This window comes from Apodemus sylvaticus, chromosome 12 (genome assembly GCF_947179515.1).
Source record: "Apodemus sylvaticus chromosome 12, mApoSyl1.1, whole genome shotgun sequence".
Taxonomy (NCBI): domain Eukaryota; kingdom Metazoa; phylum Chordata; class Mammalia; order Rodentia; family Muridae; genus Apodemus; species Apodemus sylvaticus.
The window spans coordinates 88,244,735-88,252,759 of record NC_067483.1 but is presented as its reverse complement, the minus strand read 5'-3'; the positions used below and the strand labels follow the sequence as shown (position 1 = coordinate 88,252,759).

At 46.0% G+C, this 8,025-nt stretch overlaps 1 non-coding gene across 1 annotated transcript; it reads right to left on the bottom strand.

Moving 5' to 3' along the window:
• Positions 1-1,302: 1,302 nt before the first annotated feature.
• LOC127698031 (U6 spliceosomal RNA) lies at positions 1,303-1,406 on the bottom strand. The gene has a single exon (XR_007980673.1). It is a non-coding gene; the product is annotated as a U6 spliceosomal RNA (small nuclear RNA).
• Positions 1,407-8,025: the final 6,619 nt, after the last annotated feature.

The following is an 8,025-nucleotide window of genomic DNA, read 5'->3' as shown; positions in this document are numbered from 1 at the left end:
GCTGGGATTAAAGGTGTGAGCCACCACTGTCTGGCTAAGTTTAATTTTTTATCTCTACCTCCTGAGTGCTGGCATTACAGGCATGCATACTGTGTCTGATTTTATTAGTGCTAGGCATTGAACCCAGAACTCTATCCATGCTAGATACTCTGCCACCTGAACTATATCCACAGACCCTCCTTCTATCCCTCCTCCTAAATTTTATGTAGATGAGAGTTTTGCCTGTATGTGTGCCTGTGAAGCACCTCTACAGTGCCCACAGAGCCCAGAAGAAGACATTGGATCATCTGGAAGTGGAGTTACAGTTGTGAGCCACCATGTGGGTGCTAGGAATTGAACTCATGACCTCTGAAAGAACAGCCAGTGCTCTTAACGGCTGATCCATGTCTCCATCCCTGATTTTATTATTTTTAATCATGGATATGTCTATATGTGGTTAAGTGCACCTGAGCTGCCCAGGAGGTCAGATGAGTCAGGTCCACCCCCAACCCCAAGCTAGAATTACAGGCAATAGGGGAGCTATCAAGTGTGGGTACTAGGACCTGAACGCAGGTTCTCTGCATAAGCAGTTCAGATGACACTAAGCCATTTTTCCAGCCCCCTCACACTCTTAATCTCCCTGCCTCAGCCTCCTAAATTCTGGGATTCCAGGTGTGTACCACACAGTCTGGCTTTTCCTCTATTTCCAGTCCACTGTTGGTATGATCTGTAGACACAGAATCTATCCATAGGAGGGCCAATCACGAATGCAATCCAGAAAAAAACATTGAAAGAATTAGACTTCAATTCACTTTCCCAGTATATCTGATTGTTAAGATGTCAGAAATTTAGGGCTGCTGAGATGGCTCATTTGTAAAGGTACTTGCTACCCAGGCTGACAACTTGAGAGTTTAGTCACCAGGACTCACATCCTAGAAGGGGAGAAGCAACTCTCTCAAGTTGTCCTCTGTGTCTACCTATATATACATGGTATGTGGTCCTCCCCTGACCCCATGAAAATGAAAAAATATCAGAAATTCAATATTTAAGACATTTGGTCAACTGTCTTCTTTTTTAAAAGGATTTATTGGGCTGGAGAGATGGCTCAGCGATTAAGAGCACCGACTGCTCTTCCAAAGGTCCTGAGTTCAATTCCCAGCAACCACATAGTGGCTCACAGCCATCTGGAGTGGGATCTGATGCCTTCTTCTAGAGTGTCTGAAGACAGCTACAGTGTACTTATGTACTCATATAATAAATAAATAAAATATTTTTAAAAATAAATAAATAAAAATGATTTATTATTATTGCTGTTGTTGTATTTTAAATATGGAACACTTCACAAGTTTATGCATCATTCTTGCACAGAGGTCATGCTAATCTTTTCTGTATCATTCCAAGTTTTGGTATGTGTGCTGCCGAAGCAATCATTGTTATTTTTAACTGCGTGTGTCTGTATGTGGGTACATGTACACACATGCAAGTGTCGGAGCAGCCCCTGGAGCTGGAGTGACAGACAGCTCTGAACTGTTTGATGTGGGTTCTGGAAGCTGAACGTGGGTCCTCTGCAAGAGCAGCACGTGTCTTTAACTACTGAACCCACACACTGAAGCTCTGCCAACTATTCTCTTTAAGATTTCATTTGCCTAGTCGGGCGGGGAACCTTCAATCCCAACACTTGAGAGGCAGAATCGGCAGACTTCTGTGAGCTCCAGGATAGCCAGGGCTACACATAGAAACAAAAACAAACCAACAACCAAAACCAACCAAACAAACAAACTTTCATTTGTCTTTTTACAACCTGAAGCTTTGGTTTGGCATTATTTCAAAACATTCATTTTCTTTCTGTTTTTGTTTTTAAATGCGATTTCACCTGACAGCCCGGGCAGCTTCAAATTCACTGGGGTCTTCTTCCTGCTGCCTCCCAAGGGCTGGGACTGCACGTTTATACCACCTGTATACATTTTTCTTGTTATTAGTCTCTAAAAATTACATCACAACCAACCATCTGCATAACATTTACATTGTATTTGATATTCACGTTACTCTAGAAATGATTTAAGTACACAAGAAGATATGGATAGGTTATATTCAAATATCACATTATTGTGCAAAAGGGCATTGGCCAGCTATAGCTGTATTCTGTATCCCAAAGGAAGCTACAACAAATCCCTCATGGATATTGAAGGATGAGTATGTATGTATGTTATGTATGCAAGCACACATATATATTCTATTACTTCACATATGACTTGTTATGTGTGAAGTAACAGAAACTTTGATAGGTATAATAAATTCCATTAGTTCACACACATATTTGGGTATAATCTACTCTTACAATAATTGTTTTTGTTGGAAGACATAACAAAATAAAGTGAAATTAGGGCAAACCAAAATGTCCTACCTCTCAACATGTGATACAAAGGCTGTGGGTTTTAATTACCCCCCTGTCCCTTAATCATTTCACAGGAGAAAAGTCTCTTTGCTCTTTTGCTCTCATCTCCTCTTCTCCATTTCCTCCCTGCTTTCTGTTAGCCATTTCTCAAGCGTGTCAATTTATGGTATTTTATTTAGGCTGATGAACTGTAAATAGTAGATTACATTGAAGATAAGAACAACTTCAAAAATAGTTGTCTTCCTCTCTGGTTTTTGTCCTCCCAGTAACGAAGCTCCCTCTTTAATTATAGCTTGAGAGACGGTGTGTTGAAATATTTATTCTCTGAGTAATGACTGGATTTTCATTTCCTAATTGGCACCTGCGCATTTAGTGCCTGTGCCAATATCCAAATCCGAGAATGAGAGGATGGGGCTCTATCCAGAACACTTCTGATACCTGCCTCCTTAGCTCCAGAGGTGCGAAGTTACAACTTGGTTACCGAAAGACAAACACTGTACACTTAAATTCCACATATTTAATGTGTGACCACCTATCTTTTAGGGCTTACAAGTCAAGCCACAAATTCATGTGTGATCTGCAGCATACAGTAAGGCATAATTGCAGACCTAAAGAAGCCCTTGGTCTTGGGAGCATGCCTGACGATTCTGAAATGGAATGTCAGGTCCCTGGGAGCAGTTCCCAGGAGATAATGCTCCACCCACACCAGATGACTTACGTGAGGCCAGCTTGCTAGGGCTGGGAGAGTAGTTAGATGGAGAGATTGCCAGCCTCAACACCCGTCTGGGAAGATGTATTTGTGTTGCTAAGTGGGGAATCCACAGAAGTATCATTTAGGCACACACACACACACACACACACACAGCACCGCACCCCCCACCCCCATTAGCTCCGTGTTTGAAACAAGACACTCCATTTCATCTGCCCGCACACCTCTTTCGGGAATCCAGGAAAGACACCGAGTATGAGGCTCTGTGAGCACGGTCCCTAGTTAATGCTCATTCTCTTTGGTCCCTTTGGTAGTGTTTATCCAGCCTGAAGTTGCAAACGGAATAAGAGGCGGGTTTACAGAGCCCAGCCGCTGTGTAAGAAGCCAAGCCATCTATCAGCGATGCTGCTGACAGGTTCTGTAGGTGACTGGACAGAATCACTCCTTCGGATGTGGAGAGGGAGAAGAGCCAATGTGAGAAACAGGCTCTCTCTAATCTAACAGCAGTACCTTGGGGCCTGGACAGGAATTCAGGATGCAATCAATCATGTTAGAAGCATTGGGTCTCCACATTCACCCAGAGACAATGGCATCATCCACAGTCCTCGGAAGGGGAAACCTCATTCCTTTTCACACATGGAAAAATACGGCACGGGTCTAAGATTGGAGCACTTCAAGGTGATAATGAGTGACTAAAGCAGGCCACACCCCAAAACTGAACACCCAGTAGCTTACTCACAAGGATCCAAACAAAGCCAGCTCTCCTGGGCTGGGCTCAGCATCCCCGGAGCACTGCGGGGGCTGGGGGCTGTGTTGACTAGTCTGGCTGCCCAGACCTAGTCTCATCTTAGTCATTGCCAGGCACAAGCTAGAGCTGGAACCCGGAACCATATCCAATTCAGATGAAGAGGATGCGTACAGGCCTCCCACACCACTGTGCGTTCCCTTACAGCTCTTAGCAGTGCCCTCTTAGGACCAGTCGTGTATCTGGATGCAACTCCTGTGAGATTTCTTCAGCCATGTCCTCTAACAACTGAGAGGGTAAGGACATAGGGAAGGCCTCATTATCTCCACACCATTACACCTTCGCTGACGAAAGCTATGAGGCATTCTAGCCACTTCCCCCAAAGCTTCTCTTAGTCCGGCGACAACCCTGGGTGTGGCTCCACGAGACCAGAAGTGTGGGCTGGAAGCGCAGGCAGGAAACAGGCAGGAAGTAGACTATAAGTAGGACTAACACAGCCCCTGGTCTCCAGGACAAGTTGGGTGCCAGAGGCTGAGGTCCCTGCTCACCTGTCCTTTACCTCAAGCGCTGGGTGGGCTGTTTCTGGTGCGTTGTGGGCTGTGGGCTGTTCCTGGTGCATTGTGGGCTTTTACTAGTACCTAGTCCCCATCACTGGCCTATCTCCTCTGGTACTTCAAGGGTCAGTGGAAAAAGACAAGCTGCTTTTCTTGCTATTTTCTCTACGGTGGGATAAAATGAAATCCCCTTTGTACCCCTCCTGGGTCTACCCCATCCCTTTGGAACAAAATATTTTTGCTTAGATGAAATCAACGTATCTTTTTTTTTGTTTGTTTTGTTTTTGTTTTTTGTTTTTTTTGTTTTGTTTTGTTTTGTTTTGTTTTTGAGTCAGGGTTTCACTGTGTAGTCCTGGCTATCCTGGAACTCACTCTGTAGACAAAGCTGGCCTTGAATTCAGAAATCTGCCTGCCTCTGCCTCCCAAGTGCTGGGATTACAGGCGTGTGCCACCACTGCCCGGCCGAAATTAACATATCTTACATTCAAACTACTGACAACTGATTTGGGGAGCTGTAAGGGTAGAGACGCCACCTTCAGAGTAGGAAGGCGGCTCTCATTCACTGCGCCAAGGATATCCTGGGAGCCTGGTCCTCACAAGCGTCATGGCAACTGCCGACTCAAGAATGAGAAAGCATTGTGTTCTAATTTTTCTGGTGCTGTAATAAAACAATCTTTCTGACAAAAAGCAACATGAGAGGGAAGGAAAAGGTTCACTTGGCTTCCATTTCTAGGTCACTCTCCATCATTAAGGTAAGTCAAGGCAGGAACTCAAGGTAAACACCACAGAGGAGGGCTGCTCACGCGCCCAAGGGCAGCTTAGCTAGCGATCTTGTGCCCCAGGCCCACCTGCCTAAGGACTGCGCTGCTCACAACAGGCTGGGCCTCCCTCCACCTCCATCAAGAAGCTCTCTCATAGACAGGGCCACAAGCCAATCTGAACAGGGCAATCCCTCAACGGAGCCCATCTTAGACGATGCTATGCTGCACCAACCTGACAGGAGCCAATAACTAGGCCGCTCTGGTTCTGTCCTTGTACGTACGTTGCTGACAGTCAAGCAGAGAGCAAAATCAACTAGTAACAAATGCTCAATGATAATTTGTGGTACAAAATCAATTTATAAAATTTCAAAGTGCCGGGCGGTGGTGGCGCATGCCTGTAATCCCAGCACTCTGGGGGCAGAGGCAGGCAGATTTCTGAGTTCGAGGCCAGCCTGGTCTACAGAGTGAGTTCCAGGACAGCCAGGGCTACACAGAGAAACTCTGTCTTGGAAAAACCAAAACCAAAACCAAAACAAAAAAAAAAAAAAAAAAAAAAAAGAAGCCCCAATTCCCACCAATCATGAGCCAAAGCTTACGACTCATAGGGCATTGGTTCCCCCAACACATTATCACAGGAAGAACCATCGAGACCTGCTAGAGGACAGTTACTGGAATGTACTGGAATGCTATGGATCCTATAGGAATGTCAGAGTTCTTTGAAAGGCCCAGAGTATATATGGTTTTCAAAGTCCCTATCCCTTTGTGGTCAAACCTCCCCTTGATCATGAATAGACCTTATGACTGCCGCTAACCAACAGGATCTCACTCTACAACCCACCCTGCCCTTGAACCCCCTCAGACATCTTGTCTCCACCTCCCAGGTGCCAGGATTATAAGCAAAAACCACCAACCCTGGCTTAACAGTCCATCTAGTTAGCTTTTTGCCCTTTTGAATAACTGAGCTGCCACTTATAAAGGGGCCTCTACAAGAGTTGAGGAGTGCTGGGCGGTGGTGGCACACACCTGTGATCCCAGCACTTGGGAGGCAGAGGCAGGTGGATTTCTGAGTTTGAGGCCAACCTGGTCTACAGAGTAAGTTCCAGGATAGCCAGGGCTACACAGAGAAACCCTGACTCAAAAAACCAAACCAAACCAAACAAACAAACAAAGCAAAAAAAAGCAAAGAATTGAGGAGCAAAGAACTGTGGGTGTCTTTAGAGTTAAAAGCAGTATTTGTCCAACAGTTAGCAAGAATCCAGGTCTAACTGGATTCAGCCTATAGCTGAGTCTGGAATCAGAGGCCTTCCTACGCAGGCTGGAGAAGTGAGCTCTGGCTGACAGCAGAATTGCCTGGCAGTGGTCAGGTCTACACCCTGACTAGATCTCTGACTCAGTGGCTGTGAGGCGGGAAGTAACACTGCTTTAACCCACGAGGTCTGGGAAACCTGTTACACAGCACAGACAAGAAGCACGCACCCTCTTGTCCTCTAGGCTTCCAAATGGAGCAAGGTATCCTCAGCACCAGTCTTTTCTTACCTTTCCGCTCGTGATAAATGTATCATTTTTTTCTCATTACAAAGGTGCGATGGCTAATCCTGATTGTCAACTTGATTGGATTGAAAACACTTAGGCAATTAGTAAGGCACACACAGGGTGTGTTGGTAAGGTCATCCCCAGAGACAGATCCCGAGGGCTCCTACCTGATGAATGGATTCTTCCCTCAGTGGGTTGATCCTAAGATAGTATGAGGAAGTGGTGAGAAGCCATGACCTGTATGGCCTAGGGTTTGACCTAACTGGAGTGACAGAGAATGAAGAAACATGTATACAGAAAAGCTGGGGTCAGGTGGGCTGTGCGCTCTGACGGAGATGCGGTGCACCTGCATTTATTTTATACATCTGAGCAAGGAACCAGTTTATAGTTCACAGCTGAACGTGGGGGTGGGTTAGCTAATCTCAGTAGGAGTTCTCTATAGGGGAGCAGTCTTAGGTTGTGAACATCCCAAAAGAGGAAGCTGTGGTTGGTAGCTTCTGCATACACTGGTTTTAGCTAAAGGTCTTTGTTTGTAACGTCTATACTTGGACCAGAGAGAGGCTCTGCAGTTCCCGAGCCTGCCCCGGGAAGGTGGTGCCATTTCCATGGGTCCAAGGCACTGGCGTTCCTAGCATGGCTGCGCTCATGCCAACATGCATGCAAGCTTTCGTGAGCTTCTGGCACACACTCCAGGCTTCCTCCACTCCCCACGGTGAAGGTAAGAGGTAGGTTTAGCTGGAGGGAGGGTGTAGTCCTTGGGCACACGTCCTTGGGTTCGTAACTGCTGTCCCTTCCTTTACAGCTCTTTTCTCTGCGTCCTGGATGTGAGAATGGATGGAACCTGACCTTCTCTCATGACTTCTCCACCAGGATGGCCTGAGCCCTCTGAAACTGTGAGCTAAGGCAAATCCTTCCTTTAGGTTGTCAGGTATTTTATCACGGCAACGAGAAACGTAGCTAATACAAAAGACATAAGCACTTGCCTAGCATGAGCAAGGTCTAGGTCCCATAAACCATGAATGAATGAATGAATGAATGAATGAATGAATTCCTAAAAGCTTACTCCTGAATCTCTCTCTCGCTCTCTCTCTCTGAAAGATTTATACACTGTAGCTGTCATCAGACACACCAGAAAGGGCATCTGATCCCATTAGAGATGGTTGTGAGCCACCGTGTGGTTGCTGGATTTGAACTCAGGACCTCTGGAAGAGCAGTCGGTACTCCTAACCACTGAACCATCTCTCCAGCCCTAAATCTCTCTTTTATTTCCTGTCTTACCACATGACCTCTCTCTCTGCTCAAGGCTCCCTCGGCACTGTGATGCCACTCACCACAATCTTCACCAGAAC